This window comes from Ambystoma mexicanum, chromosome 2p, assembly GCF_040938575.1.
Source record: "Ambystoma mexicanum isolate Mex_15411 chromosome 2p, UKY_AmexF1_1, whole genome shotgun sequence".
NCBI classification, from domain to species: domain Eukaryota; kingdom Metazoa; phylum Chordata; class Amphibia; order Caudata; family Ambystomatidae; genus Ambystoma; species Ambystoma mexicanum.
The window spans coordinates 1,319,505,387-1,319,527,228 of record NC_090923.1 but is presented as its reverse complement, the minus strand read 5'-3'; positions in this window follow the sequence as shown (position 1 = coordinate 1,319,527,228).

Sequence of the window (21,842 nt, the reverse complement as noted above, 5' to 3'; positions counted from 1 at the left end):
GAAACAATGACTTTTTGAGCCAAGTGTGGTATAAACTGAACCATGTGGTAGCAATCCATGCAGCAGGAAAGTTCAAAAACTGCTCACGATAAAAGAAAGACTTGTGATCGGGACCCAGCAAAACAAAGCAAATGTCCCTGTCCCCTGCAGACACACAGCTAGCCCACAATGTCCTGATTAGACTAGTCACAGACTATCCAGAAATGGTGGGAAGGCCTGCTGATGTTGATGTTGTCACTTTCCTCAGAGATCCAGTCAATTTCCTACACATGAAGACTCTTTTCCACGGGATCATGCTCCAAGTGGAACTGTCCAACTTCCAGCGAGAATTCCTAAGGAGATTCCTGTGAGACTGGTCACCGAGGGACAGATCGAGGGAAGTACAAAGACTGCTCATGGCACGAAAAAAAAGGGCATGGGATCTAGAGGTCAGAAAGTAAGAGCGAATGTTGTTGACACCAGGAGACAGCAGATACGCATTCCGAGTCTTCTTCCACCTCATTGAGGACTTTCCAGAACTAGTGGGTAAACCCATCACTGTCAACATGCCCACCTTCCTCAGCGACCCAGCAAAGAACGCGCAACTCAACAGGCTCCTGAGAGCTATCATCTCGCAGCTGAGAAGCAATTACGGACATCCATTGCTAAGGAGAGCCTTGGGGGGGGGGGGATCCACGATAAAACTCTTCATCATCCTTCCCCCAAAGACAGAGTAAGAAAACAAGGACAAAGTTCTCCATTCTGCTAACATAGGACAGATTGAGAAGAGCGGAAACAAGGATGACCACATCATGTTCGTATTTTATTTTTATTTTTATTTTTATTTTATTTCTGTATTTTTCTTCTATTTTTCATCATCTTCCTGCCGTGGCGCAGATGGAGGAGAGAGACACTACTCTTCAACCTGTCAACGAACGACCAGTTGGAAGGAACGGACACAAGAATATCACCATTGTGTTTTCCATTTTCAAAATCTTTCTTATTTCTTACTACCTTCTCATATGTTCACTTTTATTTTTATTTTTATTTTTTCAACATTTTATTTTTGCGTGATTTGTAGCGAATCCATCTCTTCATGGTGTCATTGCGAACTGATTCCTGCATGTCCTCAGGACCATGGTGAATTGGAGGGGTGCCCTGGGACTGTGTTTATTATAGAAATGCAAAATGAAAATGATATGATAAAGACGGTAGTCTAACTTTTCTCCATAGTCTAGCTAAACGGTACTGTGCTGCATATCTCGAGACTACTGGTTACACCCATAAAGGGGACATTTGAATAATACTCGTCACTTTAGTATTTGCTGAACCTTTTTGAGCAACGAGATCAAAGTAAGAAAGGAAATAAACTGTTGACTATGGACTTGATCGGCATTGGGGGCCCAGAACAGTAACCTAGTTTTGCCACCCGCGGAGGGGCGCGCCCGTTTCCCTGGAAGGAGATACTGCAAGCTATTGTTTAAAGACATTATATGTATATGCATAGTAATTATTACTGTGTTTTTTTCTCTAACTATCATAACTGCATTTTTTATTGGTGCAAGGAGTGTCCCATTGTCTGTGCATCCACTAGATAACGAATATCTGGGTCCCATACAAGCACCCAGACCATATATCGTCATCCCTGTTCCTAGAAAAGCTGGTGGTAAAGCAAACAAACTGAAACTGAATGTAATAAATAGTGACAGCTACACGGTTGAGGTTATGAATGATGAGAAAAGCTGGAGACAGGGTCAGCTCGGAATGAATGATAACATAGCACTGTCCACGGCACGCACCCACACACTGAGTGCACACGAACAAGGGCAAGTGTCAATAGCTACGGGACCTCAGACCAAATCAACAGTAAAAGAAAAACTGCTTAAGGAACGACTGGCTCCAGAAAATAGTGGAAATAAACAAGAGGAGCCAGGTGAGAACCTAAGCAGAGGAGGCATGACAGAATCCCTCAAAGAACCGGAAGAAGCCACGGAAGAACCTACTGAGAAAACACATGCATTGGTTGAATATGTGTTCCCGCTCATACTTAGAGCAAAGAAGCTACATGAGGAGCTGAGCAAGAAAACCACAGAAACTGTAATAACGAGCATGCCTGCTCCAACGCCAGAAATAAGCATCAGGCCTACAATGCGCCACGCGTTGGGAAGATGACAAGCCAATGGTGGTTGGAGGAGGTCTACAAAAGAATGCATGAGGGAAAGAAAAGAACCACAAAACATTGCCCTGTTACTGCAGGGCAGGAAATGAAACCTGCCCCATCAAGGATAGTACCCGAGAGCCTACCCGAACGGAAGAGCAGTAAGGATGTATTCAGAGACATAGTGATAGCCAATTACAGAAAAACGTTAAGAAACAAGAGAAGCCCATATGAAACCGACAACGAACTAAACGATTACTTGGACAGCACAGCCCATCTAAGAAACAACATATGGTACCAACACATGAAGGAAGTTGGAAGGAGTAAATCAGAAGGGGAATGTTTTGTCTGTGCACTCCTGCCATACAGCATGGGCAAGTCCAAAATCTTTGTGGCGATAGAAGTTGATGTTCCCACTGCACACTGCATGTCACATGTAGCAATGTGCAACACCAGAGGGCAGTTTATGGGGAGAGACGCCTCCCTGATATGGGCCAACGAAAAGGATTTCCCTGATGAATACAGTTTTGTTCAGGACATCAAAACAAGAAACAGGGTGCACACTAAGAATCATGTGATTAGATATGAGAACCCTGATGTCAAATGATCAGGAATAAGGTGGGAAATAAACCCGAGACTGAATGTCCAAGGGAAAGCAGCTGAAGAAGCTCAAATCTGGAAGAACCAAGGCCAAATGCAGATTTGGGGGTCAGTGGTGTCCCCAAACGGATGGGAAGAAGGGGTCGTGATCTGCCGAGCCTGGATGGTCCTTGGAGCCTGCCAAGAAGCAATAGAAAATTCACAAAAACTATGCAAACCATTGTGGCCAAGATTGGTAAAGCTGCTAACATGGGTCGACGACAGAGGAGGACCCCTGCAAATAGTACCACTGGAAAACCCGAAACTGTGCTTCAGAAGTAATGGCACGAGGAAGATGGGGGAGAATCAAAACTGCAGACGAACATATGAAGCCCCAGGGATGTTGCAAGGAACCGCAGTCCTGATGGACCATTAATGGGCATGTGGATCCAAGGCATACATAAGGCTACCAAGGAACTGGGGAGGCATATGCACACTGGTGAATGTCCATGTTCCGGCACTCGTGATTCCAAAAAATGAACTGAATTTGGACAGCTTCCCAAAAGCAGATGCTCACCTGAGGAAAAGGAGGTCTGTGAAGTTAATGTCGAGGATGAAGAGAGAGAATTACTTCTCCACCAAATCAGAGGACGCATTTCATGCCATTCCCTACGAAAACAGGCTGTTTAGCCTAACCTCATCCATATTCACAACAATACTCTTGCCGCATATCCAAGTTAGTGCAAATACTAAATGGTTGCAGATAACCAGATGGAAATTACTGCAGACCATCATTACCACCATAAAAGGATTCAACGTGATTAAAGAAGAACTGAGAGCAGTCCGCCTGATGACTCTCCAGAACAGATATGTGCTTGATATGATTACAGCGAGGGATGGAGGTGTTTGTGTAAAAATCAGAGAATCGTGTTGCACATTTATACCATCGCACGATGAGGAAAATGGAACCCTCACCGAGGCCATAGGCATGCTGACAAGCCCAAAGAACCAGATGACCGAGGAAACAGATGAAGTGGACGATGACAGCTGGTTTGGGAATGTATTCTCCTGGGTCCCGCAATGGATGGCTGACATATTAAAGTTTCTGGGAGCCTTACTAGCTATGGTGCTGCTAGGATTCTGTGTTATCAAGATAATCATCACACTGTGCCAGAAAACTGAAGGCCATTGGGATGTAAATTATGGTCGATATCGAGCCAGGTTGGAAGCCCAGAGACCTGACAGATGAAGAGATAAAGGACTTCATGAAGGCCAGTGAATTTGCACCAGAGGGAACCAAAATTCACTTATCCCAAGAAACGAGGAAGGTATGAAGGAAAATGGATTTATTGTAGTCCAAATGGACAATGCCAGCTGATGACCTGTAACAAAGATGAGCATGTGAAAACAGCAGGAATTTTTAAGGGGTGATAAAGATATGGACACCAAAAATGCATGCATTCACGCCATCTTGTGTAAACCCGGAAGACGATGAACAAGACATTGAAGAAACAAAGAAACTAAAAATAAAGGAGGTAGCAGAAGTGGTCGATGAACCGACCAGAGGGGGGAGTGTAGAGGAGGTCCCAGATATGGCCTGCACCCCTACCCCCAGTGCGAGTTGCCAGTAAAATACTCGCCAAGGTATGTGAAGTATGAGGAGCAACTGAACCAACAGAGCGACGCATTGGGCCTCTGCCCTGTGTACATTAGAAGGTCAGTACCTGTTGAAATGCCAATAAGCAGACAGCCCTGGGCAGCACAGTACCCAATAAGACAACCATACCAGCCACTAATACGAAACGATGGGTATTTACAGACTGTCCATGAGGAGACACAAAGAGCCCTGATGGAAGGCAAACGATGATGAGAAGAGGGCCTAGACAGACTAACGCATGAGAAAAGGCAACATGCAAACGCGTGTATCCATGAAAGCAGGTGCAAGAGATACGAAGGACAACACAATGTTAAAACGTAAGAAACGTCATAGTGAAAGAACCAAGATGGAAGAATCGAACTCGTTAAACGTGTGTAAATAGCCTTGAAACGCAAGATGCTAATAAATTGATACTGCTTGCAATGCTTAGTAGAGGATAGAGCGGCAAGCGCCAACCATACATCTACCTTAATAAGGCGCAATGTACACGTGCAACTCCATTTTGTAAAAACAGAAGTACGCCCAGGCGGCCAACGCCTAACTGGTCGGGTTTCATATCCATGCCCAAGCCAGGGGAAAGAGCGGAATCGAAACACAACAAAGGACGGCTCAGGCCTGGGAAATCGAGGTCAACCCAAGAGAGGGGGCAAGCTTCAGCTAAGGAGAATCGAAACTTCAGAGCATACCAGCCTGCCCTGTGAAGGTCAAGATAAGGAGGCCCGGGCAGGTGGTGGAAACTGAAGCAGATTCACAGTGAACCAACACGTGACCAGCCAGGCGCAAAGATGTACCACCGTCTGATGTCAGCCAGATCCAAGGGGTGCCATAACTTTTCCTGATAATAGACTACAGTTCTGAGGCCTTCCTTAGCCAACTAATTGACACATCGCCCTAAAACCACTGATTGATGGAAGGGAGGCAGGGTGAATCCTCGGACACTAGGCACCTGGGTGTCCAGCCTGCTTGCTGCTAATTAAAGTGGAGATTTATGGTTAGGGGTGTAACTTGCCCAATCACAATGGACCATGTAATCTAGGGTCCTATAGACACTGTAACCAGTAGGATGTCGTGCTTATAGTGACGTCCATCGTGTGTGATGTAGAAGGATGGGCGTAGACGCCCATCAGATAAGAGTTAACCAATCCCCATGCTCTATTGTCATATACAGATATAACACCTATACTTAAGTTACCTTTCCCAACCAATTATATTGCGTGATGATTTTTTATAAAATTAGACGTCAATGATGACGGGTTTAGCCTATAAAAACGGCTGTTGGACTAAAGTTTGAGGAAGTCGGAGTGAGACAGGTGTATGCAATGCTGCTGATTTCCATATGCTGATGTATGTATCATTAAATGGACTTCCCTTTGCCAACGTACTGAGTCCTGATTTTTTAAATGTGCTGGAGTATGTGAATCCTGCACCCTGTCCTCACATGGTAAGATATCCAGTATTACAAGTTCTCGGGGGTTGAGTACTGACCAATGGGCCTGTCAGTAATTTCCTCTCCTCGTGAACATAGTTATCTGTACTGTGTACCAAAGTGCTATGGAGATCATTTTGGAGTCCCCTGGTCCATACTTGGAGGGGCTAAAGACAACACACTTAAGCCTGTCTAAACACCTCCGTTCATGCTCCGTGGGATTCGATTGTTTTTGAAGGCATAGGTTGTTAGTGGAACGGGCGTTGCTTTTCCGCCTCCCGTTTTCCCACAGCCTTTGAAAACACAGTGGCCGTATGCCACCATGAGATATTCATGCTGATGTAAACCCAATGATTTCCTATGGACACTGCCTGCTTTTTACTGGGGCAAAACGAATGTAGTTTCCTAACGATTCCATCATTGTAAACGCTGCCTGTCATGCGCACGTGGCAGGTGATATTTACTCTATTTACAGTGCAAATGGAGCGGTGTAAAGAGGCTTCTTTTCTCCCTTTACACTTCTCATCTGCACTCCACAGTGTAAATGACGAAGATTGCCCATAAGGAACCTATTTGAAAATGTAAGCACTCCCCTCTGCTAATTTACTAATTTACCAACTTGAGGTCCTATGCTGTTTTTAACAGTAAACACAATTGAATAGATGGCACTATATTAGAATATATGTCAGAAAATTACTGCAATGCACTTGTAAATGCAAATAAGGCGCGTCAGGCAAGTGGCTGGACAAGTATTTCACTGTGGTGTCCTTACGTTGGAAACCACAAAGGATTTCCTCGCTGTTTATTATTGGAGACAGATCTGCACACACTCAGCCCTGCAGCAACCAGCCCATTCCCCTACCTGCACTTTTGGACAACTGCTGTCTGCACTTACCCTTGCACCTGCCATCTGCTGGCTGCACTCCTTGTTATTGTTTTGATCCCATGTACAGCACTGCCCCCTCCCCTTTCCCCTGGCACTTTTCACATCCCACCTCCCCTGCACTTCGCGATTTCAATATCACTTGGCCTAGTAAGATCATGTCTCCGTCCTCCATCTGTTCCCCCTTCCTTGCCTCTTTGCGCCTGAAACAATTAAGAAAAGCAAAAGAATGGAGCTACAAGCACATCCAGCGGCTGCCGCCATAATTAACAACATGAACGAACAAAAGAACTTGCCTTTGAATGTTCAGAGAAAAATGACTTCTTTTCTGAGTCTCTAAAGTAATCACGTGACATGCCGTGAACCATTGGTCGGTATATCATCGGCTCCTTTGATTGATTCGTCTAACCTTATTGATATTTCTCAGGCAGAACCTATAAACAATTATTCTCTGATGAATATCTGCCTAAGCCTCCAAAAGGAAACCATTATTTCCCTCAGAGTAATATAGATGCTATCCAAGTCGAGGAAACTGCTGATAACGCTGCAGATATGCCTGAGAACATATCCGGATTTGGTAAGAATAGCTGAGAGCATTCATGCATCATCTCTTGCACAAGGTTCATCATTTTCAACATCTGATTCTCATGAAGACGATTATAATGCAGATAATGAAGTGATGGATATGCTCAGGAGTAGAACAGAACCTACATTTTGGGGGGTAACTAGTGATGGGAGGGGACACTTTAGAGAATGGGCGTGGCAAACTTGGAGGCTACGCCCCCTCTGTCCTACCCAAAGGGTTGTCTGGCATGGGGCCCAAGTATCACATGGTAGCAGCCCAGCATTACACATAAGCGCACACACAATTACACATTCGCTCACTCATTTGAACATCCCATTTACCACACACTCGCTCATTTACATGCACACCCAGTCCCCCTTACATCATGCACTCGTTCACACATGCATTACACACCCACTCCTTCCACACATGCATACATACATAGACACACAATGAGCTAATATGCACTGCTAGTTTCAGAAAAGGCTTTCCTCACGTCTCTGCCTAACAAGAAGTAAGTGTGCAGGTCAGCCCCTTGCCCTCAGATGTGAAAGAACATATCATATATGCACACATTCGTGGGGAGAGGGCTGATGTGTCCATTGATTTTTGTTAGGCAGAGAGGTGAGGGAAGCCTTTTTTGAAGCAAGCGCTTTAAAGTTTTTCTGCATGTGTGCAAATACATTTTTCTGCACAAACACCAGTGGTCGAAGTGGGCGGAAGCAGTTGGGGGCAGCGCTCCTCTGCTTTTTTTGTTAAGTTCTACTATTCCTATACTTTTATTTTAAAAAGAGACCATTCTGCAATGGTTTTGTTTTAAAAGTGTAGGTGGCGGGGTGATGGGGTTTGTGGGGAGCGGGGCAGACCAGCAGTGAATATAGTTCCACTGCTTCCTTTCGTACACTTCCACCACTGACAAACACAGTAACATTTTAAAGTCGCCTGTTTCAGGAAAGGTTTCTTCCCCTCTCTGAATAACAGAAAAGTATGGCGTGCAACGCCATTGAGCTAATCGGGCCTCAGCCCCGCCCCTCAGCTCACATTCCGCTGGGGGAGGGGTCCTGAAGCCTGATTAGCGCAATGTCGTTGGGCGCCTGGTTATGCTGAAGGCAGTTCTTGCTCTTTGTAACAATCTACATACAGAACAGCAAATTATTAAAGACGGTACAGTACTGTCACAGCTCCCCCAGTTGTAGTCGAACAAATACATCTTGCTGTGGCTACTCAGACTCAAGCATCGATGATATGTGTGCGTGATACTAACTTCCTACCTACGCAAAATTCCTTTGACCATGGACTTGGCAATGTGGAGGTTATCTTAAATCATACTCCTATCCCTGAAGGTAAGCTCTCAAAATGACTGAGCCATGCACGGAGCATTAGGCAGAGAGCTAAGGAGCGGAGAAGGGGGAATATTATTGCTACTTCACCAATTGGGAAGGGGAAGATACCATTGTATAGCCCACAATCTCTCGCCGCTTCCCCGTCCCATTATCAGATATGTCTTGCAACGCTGATTTCTTTGAAATGGGTCCTGCTCCCATCCCTAATGCCAAGTCTACAGTAATCCCTGAGGGTGCTCTGCAAGGACTTCCCAATAAAAAGTTGGAGACATGACTAAGTATGAAAAACAACCACTTTAGTGGAATCTGACTCTTGTTCGTTGCAACCTGGTGAACTGCAGTCGACTTATTTTACAGAGGGGCACTTAAGCACGGTGACTTCCAACAAAGCGGAGGAGACGCTCTTAGCATAGCGGTGTCAGTCCCCATTGGGACAGCCCCCTGTGAGGATGACATACCTTGGTAACCAAAACCTGAGCTGTTAGTAATAATAGTCAGACAATAGTTTCACAATTTATTGGAGCATACAACACAGGGGGCAGTCCCAGCCCTAAAACATCATGGTTCACGACCATCTATACCAAAAACGAACCCCAAAAAAGTGGGGCAAAACATCTGAATGTTCTCGGTGTCCCCTTGCTGCCCAATGCTGTCGCAAGGCACCAGACATACGCTCCAGATTTTAACTGCACAGGTCTGAATGTTCTCAGTGTCCCCTTGCTGCCCACATGCATGTCGCAAGGCAGTGGACATACGCTCCAGATTGCTGCACAGAGTACTTCCACCTCGGGCCACTGCACATGAAGGTGAGGAGTCTCCAGTGTCCATAAGGGATTCAATGCCCGTCGTCCAAGTTTGGCTCCAGTGCGGCCATCGGGAAATCAGCCAACGGCTCAAGCTGCGGCATACCCCTCCCCAGCTAGGACTGTCCCAAACTGTGCCACGCTTTGGGGGTGGCCACCCGCTACTCCCAATGCCCCCATGCTTCAATAAAACGTATCCTTGTTCTAGCCAGTAAACGACCTTCACCTAAACCACAATTCCCACATATCACAGGGTTTTCCGCATCCAGTTTTACCTTGTAAATCCACATTGTGTAAGGCCCAACGGCTTACCCTTGTTCTAGATGCATCCGGCCTTCCAGCAGGGCATGCTTCCGCCTGATTGCTTTAGTAAATAAGTACTGGCATTCTAAAAACTTCTCCTTGTTGTAGCTGCAGCCAACCCTCAACTTTCCCCTAAACCGCAATTCCAATATATCACTGGGTTTATTCAACCTCCAGTTTTACCCATGTCCACTTTGCACGGGCATGGACGTAGTGAACCTCCAAAAGCTTACCCCACTTGAAAGATCCACTTGTCAGTGCATCCATTGCATCTTCCCGTCTTACCACGGGCATGCACATTGCCTAACCAGCGTTATCCTCAGTCAATCAGACCACTAAGTCCCAGTTCTTTACCCATACTGTGACCGACCTGGCAATGATCCTTTTCATCTTATGGCATCCTTCAACCTGTTTAACACTTAAAACAATATGTTACTATCACAAAGCAGATCCTAAGGCATTCTGTTGTCACCCTTTTGTTATAGCATATTGCAATAAATACCCTAGTCATCCCATAGAGACAAGGCGCGCCTTGAAACACACTTGTGTGTAGGTGCGTTATAATGCCATATCCTATCGTATCCTAAACGTTTTTTTTTAAATTGCCCAAACCCTAATGGTGCCCCCATAGTAGTACACAACTAATAAATGTCCCAAAAAGTTTGTCCTGTGGCTGTTCCTTTCTGTAAAGCCTGTAGCCAACTAAGTAATGAACTGGCCATCACCTTCAAAATGTGGTAACCCTTGGTAGGTGGAATGGCTACCAACCATCTACTTCCTCAATTAAGTCCTCCTTCAGTAAATGTGCTAACCCAAATAGCAGCCCTGTGTATCTTAGGAGCCCAACATACTAATAAGCTTGTTTTATACCTTGCCCCTCTTTCCCATTATTTTTGCCCTTCTACCTGCACCGTGAACAACCTGCCAAAGCATCCCTTTCCAGTCTTAGGGCATCCTTGAACCTGCTTATGCACATAAACAATGGGCCTCATCCCGAGTATGGCGGTAAGGGATAGCGGCCACCGGTAATGAGACCGGTGGCGGTAATCCCTTACCGCCATACTTCGAGTTCCCTCTGCGCCCTCGCCCTTAACGCCTGCTTTGAGCAGGTGTAAAAGTGGAGGGTGCAAAGGGGCCTCCAAGCCAATAACGGTGACCGTAATGAACGGTCACCGTTATTTGCATCTTCCCCATTCCCATTGAGCCCTATGGGGGCTCATTTGGGAATGGGGAAGAGCCTTGGTGAATGGGGAATTACCGCCCCGCCAACCTTGGAATGGGGCGGTGATTCCGCCATCCACCAAGGCGCTGCCGGACCGGGTACGGCGTCAACCAAGGCGTTAATAGCGCCATTGGTTAGCGCCGTACTCGGAATGAGGCCCAATATGTTTTTACCACCAAACAGGTCATGAGGAATTCTGTTGTCCTTTTTGGGACTCTGTTTGTCCATGCACATTTCTTTTCTTATCGGTAGCGACCTTACAAAGAAATCAAAAACTGTAATCCCTTACACCTTTCACCACTTGACAAAACAGGAAGTGGCATCACATATCATTATTTAACTAAGCAAAATATGGTTATGCTATCACTGTAAAGTGTTATACCTTTATACAAGAATGGATCACCATGTGTATCATAATAACAGCGCAGATCCATTGCGCACGAGTATACCGCCCCTTTTAACTCATTGGACTACAATGTATTGTTGTAGACACCCACCTGGGCATGATATATATATCTCCATCCCTACACCAACCCCACAGTGCGGCAGTCAGCCTGGGAACACAATGCTCTTCCAAATGAATCGCACCAACACAACATCAGGGTAACCGGGGCTATAGTCACCACTACATAACTGCCCCAACATGGTAGTTTCCTGGGATGACAAAATATTTGCCAACAATCATTTGGCGTACGGCCAGGCACCAATCTAGGGCCATAAGCAATGTCCGGAATCACATTTAGCCACGCCCAGCGGCCGGCGATGTAAAACTGACACAATGGTCCCGCTCAAATTACGGGGTGACGTTCCAGCGCATATAAACTGTAAAGTGCATCCGCTCTCCCCAAAAACTTCCTACATAACGGTTCAAAGAAAGGGGCAACTAAACACCCTCGCCAACCTCACCATAAATGCCCAACACAAAAATGTATGGAACCTAGCCATAGCCAAGCCAACCCATTGGCAGGCGGCTATTCCGGGTGACCCGACATGTATAATTGCGGCACTGGCCGGCATTGTGTTAAACGTCTTGTTATGTGGCTCCCTCAATCCCACAGTGACGCTTTACCCAGGGTGTTGTCCCAGCCGTGTTCCCCAGGACAACACTTCCAATTGATTTGGTATAAAATTCTACATTTTGATGTGATTGCGTGATGCTTACCCTACAATTATTTCCCCCAATACCAGCCTCCTGTAATTGCTAAACATTGACCCACCTACTTGGGAGAGATTTAATGCTGTGTATGTTTGTAAAGACCACCTCCACAAATAATACTTTCCAGTGGCCTACCACCAAAATCACCAACATTCTGTCACCCCTGCAGTTAATTGCTGTTGGTGCTAATTGAACCCCTTATCTACATGATGCAGCTTAAAAACACACGTTGCTGCTCTGTGTCGCCTTGCTTCAAAAGTAAGGTTGCCAGGAAGTTGTGCCAACCCGTCATGCTGGAAACCACTGGCAAACCACACATTGCCTAGGCAGCAGGAGGTCAACCCTGCCATCGCTGCCACACATTGACTCACCATTATGTTGTGGCCGGGAATCGAAAGCACGAAAAGTACCCATGTGCGCAACCTTTCCAAGCCATAACACTCACTACAAATTCCGAGGTCCGGCACTAAACTCCTTCATATAGCTGGTAACAGGACATATATTCAGTTAAATGCTCCCATTCATCTAAGAGAAAAAATGTGGCGCCAGCTCTATGTCACGACCCGTGACCCGAAACCCCACTGGCATGGTCACATGCCAGGTAGGGTTAGGACTCAGGGTTCACTTGGGGACCCTAGGGCGTTGCATTATCATCATAGACTCTCCTGGAGTCAGTCCTGGCGCCTTTGGTGCCAGGCTCATGTTGAGATTGGGACATTGTCTTGAAGGGGCTACTTTTTCTGTGAAGGCCTGCAGCCAACATGGAGGCACCCACACAGTCTAGTTCCTAAGAACCAGACTGTGCGGTGCAGTGTTTTAGGGTGTGGTAGCCCGGACTACTTTACAGAGGGCTATATAAACCACACCCAAGCTACAGAAGGTGCTTCGTGTTATTCTGCAGCCAGCAGCTTGACGCTCATCGTGTTCAGAGACCAGCACCCGGCGATCCTTGAATAGGTGACCTGCAGAGGAGACAAAAGAACATCAATAGCAGAGTCTGCTTACCTGCAACTTTCCATCCGTCGATTCCTGCTGCTCGCGGTCTTCCCTCCAGTCGGCAGCATCATCAGGACACCACGCACGCACCAGAACGAAGCACCTGGAGGGAGAGAGAAAGAAGGACAACGTTAAAACAGGTTACTCATGGCATTCACGGCAGTAATCACAAAATTCTCACCTGGCTGGGCATTTCTTGACCCGTTCCGCTCCGGAAATCTTCACACGACCAAAATGACCATCGCGATCTGAAAAGGAATAACGAATACAGGTTAGCAAGAAAAGACATTACCGCGCCGCACTTCGCGCTTAACCTACCATCCATCATACGCTCCTGCGTCCATCATCCTGGCAGGAGCCTGATCCAAGTAGCGCACCCACCAAGCCTCCGTGCACCTAAGGGGAAACAAACAAAGAAAAGACATTAATAACAAGAAAGGAAAGTAAGGACATTTTAAGACTGCTATAACCAGACTTACCTCCTTAAAAACACTTTAATGGGGTAGCACCAGTGAAGTTAACTCGGTCGCTTCAACCCGCAGAAAACTATGCACCCCTGCACAGAAGGCAGGACGGAGAGCACGCCAGACATCATAAAAAGGTGAGGAGTGGCCCATCAGGTCGAGTCCAGGGGGCTGGTGGGAGGAAACGAAATCTGTTCCTAAGTCCAGTCCTCCTGTGTTTTCAGGCCCGACCGCCATAGAAGGCATCGTCCAGAATCGGGAAGATCCAGGGTGAATCTGGCAACCAGGGCATAAGGGCGTCCCCGTGGATACCAGGTGAGCATAACAGAACGTGAAGCCTCATAACATTATCCACCTGGGCGCCATGGAGACTTCAGAAATGGACCAACTGACTTAGTTATTAGGACAATTACTCGCCGAAGTGCATTTGCCTAGGCAAGAGACTAATACCCTGTGAAGGGATCTTGTCGTCACCAAGGATTGCACCGAAGAAATCAGCAGGCAATTACTGCAATCTCAGGCCAGACAAGCTCCATTACCCGGGAAAAATCCACCGGCACAGGCAACCACATCGTAACCGCTCGAGTACATATCACCTTACCTGGAACAATACCTTTAGCACCGCCAGAAAGGTTTTCAGGTGACCCAAGGAAGTATGCTGCATTTATGAATCAATGTCGCCTTCACTTTCTCTGCAGACCCAGCGCATTCCCTAATGATCAGGCACGAGTAGCATTTATTTTGTCATATCTGAGCGGTAGTGCAGCAGACTGCTCAGTGCCGCTTATGAGCTATGATGATCCGTTACTACGTGACTTTGGGGGCTTCCAAAGAGAAATGGAAAAGCTCTTTGCTCGACACACCCACGAACAAGCTGTAGACAACAAACTCTTATCACTCCGGCAGGAGAATCATGACTCACTAGCATACATAGCAACCTTTAATAGGTTAGTGGCCGAAACCAGGTGGCCTGAAGACAAGAGAACCACATTGTTTCACCGAGGCCTTCGAGGTGAATTAAAGGACGTCTTGGCTCAAGTAGTTGATCCACCTAGAGACTGTTGTGAATTTATCAACCTGGTGGTGCAACTAGATAATCGACTACAAGATCGGAAAGCAGATCGGTCCAGATCAGATACACGGGCCGTGTATCTATGAACCAAGGATGCTACTCCGCGCACCTCAGAGAATACCACAGAACCAATACAAATCGGAGGCATACGACCACCGTTAACAAAAGCTGAAAGAGACAAGAGAAGGCAACAGCAGTTATGTTTTTGCTGTGGACAATCGGGGCACTTCCTAAAAGACTGTCCGAAAAAAGAACCCAAGCGAATTGTGGGAGTTACAGAAAAGGATGAGAGTAAGGAGTCGGAAAACTGCCTAGCTCTACAAAAGTAGAGGTCAGTTTGTCGAGTGAGAAGAATGAGCCACAGACCTCCCATTTTGCAATACCAGTGATCCTAATCAATCAACAACAACCTTCAAGAATGCATTCCGTTGAAGCTTACATAGACAGCAGAGCAGTTGGGAATTATATTGATCGAAATCTGGCCTCACAGATGGGGTTTCCCTTATGTTCTAAACCAAACACAGAAAAGGTAACCATGGTCGATGGGACTGAAATTGCTTCCAGACCAGTAACCCAATGTACAGCAGGAACAACCCTGCTGTGCCATGATGGACACCGGGAATCAATTTCCTTTAATCTCATCAAGGCGCCTCAGTTTCACCTAATATTAGGGATGCCATGGTTAGTTGCTCATAACCCTGGGATAGATTGGCGTGCAAGAAAATTGACTTTTCCTCATGATTGCGCTTCCACCTGTTATTTCCAAGAAAACAAATCCAGTTTCAAGGTTCCTACGAGTCCTAGAATCGGCATATCTACACTTGGTGCAACTAATACTCTCCCTGAAGAATATCAAGATTTCCAGGATGTGTTCCAGAAGGAACAAGCTAATACACTACCACCGCATAGGTCCTATGACTGTCAGATTGACCTCATACCTGGTGCACAGATCCCTTGTGGCAGAATCTATGCGCTCACAGAACCAGAAAACCAGCCTCTAAAGTCCTATCTGGACCAGTACTTGGCAAATGGGTTCATTCGCCCATCCAAATCACCGGCAGCCAGTCCCCTATTCTTTGTACCAAAGAAGGAAGGGGACTTGAGATCCTGTATTAACTATCACGCCCTAAACCATATCACCGTGAAAAACCGTTACCCCCTGCCCCTTATTCCCGAGATGCTGGATCAAGTCAAAGATGCCCAGATTTATACTAAGTTAGAGCTCAGAGGAGCGTACCACCTGGTCCGAGTTAAACAAGGAGATGAATGGAAAACGGTCTTCCGTACCAAATATGGGTTGTTTGAGTACCAGGTAATGCCTTTCGGGCTTTGCAATGCCCCAGTGGCGTTCCAATACTTTATGAACGACACCCTAAGGGAATTGATCGATTTTTGCGCCCTGGTCTACATAGAAGACATCCTAGTGTATTCAACCTCAAAACAAGACCATGTCAAGCATGTCCGCGCTGTCGTTGCCAAACTGAGCCAACATCCACTATACGCAAAACTTGAAAAATGCTTTTTCCACGTAACCGAAGTAGAATTTCTTGGTTTCGTTCTTACTCCGAAAGGCATTCGAATGGATGCATACAAGGTGGATGCCATTCTTAAATGGCCCTCTTCGACCTCGTTAAAAGGGGTCCAGAGCATGCTGATCTTTGCAAACGTCTACCGTCAGTTCATCCCAGACTTCTCTCAGATTGTGCATCCGATCACATCACGTCTACGAAAAAACAATAAAAAATTCATGTGGACAGAAGACGCCGAAAAGGCCTTCCAAGAACTTAAGGAAAGGTTCACGCCTCAGCCCCGATTTTACGACACCCTCGTCCGGTTCTTCCTTACATCGTGGAAACGGATGCTTCCAGCATGGCTATGAGGGTTGTTCTTTCTCAGAAAGACCCTGAAACTGGCCAATTGCACCGTGGCCTTCTGGTCACGAAAATTCACACCCCCTGAACTCAATTATGCCATCACCAATAAGGAACTGCTTGCTATAAAATCCGCCTTCAAGGCATGGCGACATTACCTCTTGGGGGCCAGGCATACAGTCACTGTAATCACGGATCATTGTAACTTACAATATTCAAAAACAGCGAAAGCACAATCCTCGTGCCAATTACGATGGGCCCTTTTCTTCGCTGAGTCTGACTACGTAATCACTTATCGACCAGGCGTAAGAAACGGAAAAGTAAACGCACTATCTCGCATGGGCATCGATGAAAAAGAATATGCAACCCCAGATCCAGTGGCCATTATACCTGGCCTCATCACAGCTTTAACACAAACTGAGCTTAGAAACGTGATCCAAAGTGAAATAACCCTGAGCGAGTTACTGGAATGGCATACCAAAGGAAAACAAAACACCGTTAAAAATCAACTGCCATATTTTGATGAACGCCTGTACCTGGCTAAAACCGAGCTACAACAACAAATCATTTCGCACTATCACGATTCTTTGATGGAGGGCCACCCCGGAATTGCCAAAACTCTAGCCAAAGTGAAATGCAATTATTGGTGGCCCACTTGGCGTCGAGACGTCATCTAATATGTTCAGTCATGTGAAGTGTGTGCACAAAACAAGTCATTGAAGCAAAAACCAGCTGGCCTCCTGAAACCATTAGAAATACCTCCGGACCCATGGCACACACTTTCTCTCGACTTCATTACCGATTTACCTCTCAGCCAAGGGTGCAATACCATTTTAGTAGCAGTAGACTTATTTTCTAAAGTGGCACACTTTATCCCTTTCAAAGGCCTTCTGGATGTATCCCATCTCGCAAAGGTGTTTTTGGAAACCATTATCAAACTGCATGGATTCCCTTCAGTCCTGGTCTCTGATCGAGGCAGCCAATTCTTATCTAACTCCTGGAAAAAGTGCTGCGCTATGGCTCACATCGACATCCGGCTATCCACCAGCCATCACCCCCAAACGGATGGTCAAACAGAGAGGACCAACCACACTCTCGAACAATACCTACGGTGCATGCTGCACCAAGTCGAAGGAACCTGGAGAGATCTATTATGGATAGCCGAATATGCTTACAACAATTCATTGCATTCCAGTACTGGTCAAACACCTTTCTACACCCTCTACGGCAGACATCCACGTACTTCCGAACTAGACAGCATTCCCAGTCTAGAAATGCCAGCTATAAAGACTCTTCATGCAAACATCACTCAGGCCTTTAAAAAGGCAACAGAACAGTTAATCCAAGCCAAGAACAAGCAAAAAAGGTTTACTGACCAACATCGGAAAAAGGTCCCTGACGATCAGGTAGGAGACAGAGTTTGGCTAGCTGCAAAATACATACCGCTAAAAGAAACCCAGACTTTCGCCCTCGCTATTTGGGACCTTATCCTGTTTAAGCCATCATCAACCCAGCAGCAGTTAAACTAGCATTACCAGCCAACATGCAAATTCACCCAGTATTCCACATCTCACTGCTAAAACCAGTACAACCCAGTACATGAGTTATGCCACCACCTGAACCCATAATGATCGATGGAGAACCCAAATTCGAAGTGAAAGAAATACTGGATTCCAAATATACCAGATCGAAACTATACTATCTAGTCGATTGGAAGGGTTACTGCCCTCAAAGCAGATCTTGGGAACCTAGTGAGAACATTCATGCACCGCGTTTAATTAGAACACTTCATCAAAACTTTCCAGACAAGCCTGGACCAGGCAGGAGAATCACCTCAGAAGGGGCCTTGGGGGGATTGCTGTCACAACCCGTGACCCAAAACCCCACTGCCATGGTCACATGCCAGGTAGGGTTAGGACTCAGGGTTCACTTGGGGCCCCTAGGGCCTTGAATTATCATCATAGACTCTCCTGGAGTCAGTCTTTGGTGCCAGGCTCATGTTCAGATTGGAACATTGTCTTGAAGGGACTACTTTTTCTGTGAAGGTATGCAGCCAACATGGAGGCACCCACACAGTCTAGTTCCTGAGAACTAGACTGTGCGGTGCAGTGTTTTAGGGTGTGGTAGCCCGGACTTCTTTACCTGGACTACTTTACAGAGGGCTATGTAAACGACACCCAAGCTACAGAACATGCTTTGCGTTATTCTGCAGCCAGCAGCATGACGCTCATCGTGTTCAGAGACCAGCACCCGGCGATCTTTGAATAGCGGACCTGCAGAGGAGACAAAAGAACATCATTAGCAGTCTCTGCTTACCTGCAACTTTCCATCTGTCTATTCCTGCTACTCGCAGTCTTCCATCCAGACGGCAGCATCATCAGGACACCACACACGCATCGGAACAAAGCACCTGGAGGGAGAGAAAAAGAAGACCAATGTTAAAACAGGTTATTCACGGCATTCACGGCAGTAATCACAAAATCCTCACCTGGCTGGGAATTTCTTGACCCGTTCCGCTCCAGAACTCTTCACACGACCAGAAAGGCCATCGCGATCTGAAATGGAATAAAGAATACAGGTTAGCAAGAAAAGACATTACCGCGCCGCACTTCGCCCTTAACCTGCCATCCATCATACGCTCCTTTGTCCATCATCCTGGCAGGAGCCTGATCCAAGTAGCGCACCCACCGAACCTCCGTGCACCTAAAGGGAAACAAACAAAAAAAAGACATTAATAGCAAGAAAGGAAAGCAAGGACATTTTAAGACTGCTATAACTAGTCTTACCTCCTTAAAGACACTTGAATGGGTTAGCACCAGTGAAGTTAACTCGGTCGCTTCAACCCGCAGAAAACTACACACCCCTGCACAGAAGGCAGGACGGAGAGCGCGCCAGACATCATAGCAAGGTGAGGAGTGGGCCATCAGGTTGAGTCCAGAGGGCTGGTGGGAGGAAACGAAATCTGTTCCTAAGTCCAGTCCTCCTGTGTTTTCAGGCCCGAACGCCATAAAAGGCATCATCCAGAATCAAGAAGGTCCAGGGTGAATGCGAAAAACCAGGGCATAAGGGCATCCCCGTGGACACCAGGTGAGTGTAACACTCTATTAAAAAAGCCTACAATCTGTGTTGTACCGAGAGACCCCCGTCCGGCCCATAGAGTCGGGGTTTGCGCTGCAGTACTTTAAGATGAGATAGCTGCACCTCGAGATGGATGGGGGTGCATGGTCTCTTACTCCAACACCAATCAATAAAGACAACTCAATGGTTTGGTTAAGAGGAGTCCGTTTAATGACAAGTACAAAAAACGGGGAAACATGGAAATCGTCAGCAGTGCGACAGCCTGTCTCGCTTCAATTCCCTCGAACTTCATATAAAACATAACTTTTATACTCAAAATGTGTCATAATCTGACGTGTAACACTCAAAAGTTAACATGCAATTCTATTGGTTGGGAAAAGGTAACTTTAATATAGGTGCTATATCTGTATGTGGTAACAGAGTGAAGGGATTGGGTAAATACTGTCAGGTGGGCATCTAAGCCCTTCCTTCATAAATGGCTACTGTAAACGTCACTAAAAGTACGACGTCTCATTGCTACTACTAATTATAGGACCCTAGATTATTTGGTCCACTGTGATTGGGTTGGCATCAACCCCATGCATACCTCCCCACTTTGCCTAGCAGCATGCAGAATAGTCAACCGGGTGCAGGACGTCCCTTAGCTCACCCTGCCTTCCTTCAATCAATCATCACTTTATGGGCTATGTGTCAATTAGCTCACTCTGGTTGGCCCCGAAACTGCATTTTCTGTCTGGAAAAGTTTTGATATCTCTGTCTGGGCCGGTGCCAGGCATGGGTGTGAAACAATGCCTGCTTTCACTCGGCTGGTCACGTGCTAGTACACCATGGATTTGCCCCGTTTCTCTCCATTTGTGCATTTGATATTCGTTTCACTCTGCCACCTGCATTCGCTTTGTTATCTCGATTATTCAGAGGCAGGATATTCTGTTCTTAGCTTCAATTAAAAATAGCTACTGTCAACAGCTTCTGTCTATGTGACCTCGGCTTCCCTGGCACGAGCTGCCTCTGCCGAGTTTCGATTCAGCCTTTTTCCTCTTGATGCTAGAATATGAAACTTCTTGCATTTGGCCTGTAATAACCTGGGATGGTTCTGCTTTTTATGCAAAGTGGACCCACCCTTATAATATTGTGCTTTGTTTTGAGGTAGATTATGTACAATGGCCCTTGCCGCTCTATTCTTCTACTTAGCATAGCAAGCTGCACTGATTTCTTTAACTTCTCGCGGTTCCAAGCATATGTACAGTCATTAGCTGGTTGAATATCTTCATCATGCTTTCAGCTTAAGCTCTCTTGTATTTCAACAATGTGCTCTTCTTTTAGTTTCACAATATCTTTATTCCTGGCGTTTCGTCTCTTTGTGTCATCCTTGGATCGTCATGTCTTCTATCTGTACGTTAGTCCGGGCCCTCGTGACATCACCATTCACTCTCCATTAAGGATTTTCTGGTTTCTTCCTGTACAGTACTTAAACAATCTTCATTTCGTTTCATTTGCTGGTAGGCTTTTCTCAATGGGTACTTTACTGCCCATGGCGGTCTGGTTATTGGTACTTCAATAGGTATTTTTCTTCTGATAGGTACTGGGCAGAGCCCTACTGCGGCTCTCTGCTGGTTTATTTGCTCATCATACGTCACATATTTCGGTGTGAATGTTCCTGGTACTTCAAAATGGGAGATTGGAGTGCAGGCTATATTTGGGACCTCCTCTACACTCCCCCCTCTGGTCGATTTATCAATCACTTCTATTTTCTCCTTTGGATTCATTTAACTTTGTTGTTCTGTTTTCATCTTCATATCCTCTTCTGGGCTCATTCCCTCTTCATATTCTGGTCTGTACATGATGGCTTGAAGAAGTGTCATTTTGGCGTCCATATCTTTATCACTCCTCTCAGGTTTCCTGCTTTCTTTACATGTTCGTCTTTGTTCCATGTCATCAGCTGACATTTTCCATTTGGGTTGCAATAAATCCATTTTCCCACATCATTTCTGCGTTTCCTGGGTTAGAGAAACTTTGATCCTTTTAGTGCGTGAACACTGGCCTTCAGTCAGATCCTTGGGCTTCCATCCTGTGTTGACATCAATCATGATTTTCATCCATATGGCTCTCTTCGCAGTCTTATGGAACTGTGAGATTATTATCTTGATAACGCAAAATCCTAGCAATATCATCACTAGTAAGGCCCCTAGGAACTTGAATGCATCCGCCATCCACTGTGGAACACATGAAAACAGTGATCCAAACCAGCTCTCATCATCAACTTCATCGGTTTCATTGATCGTCTGGT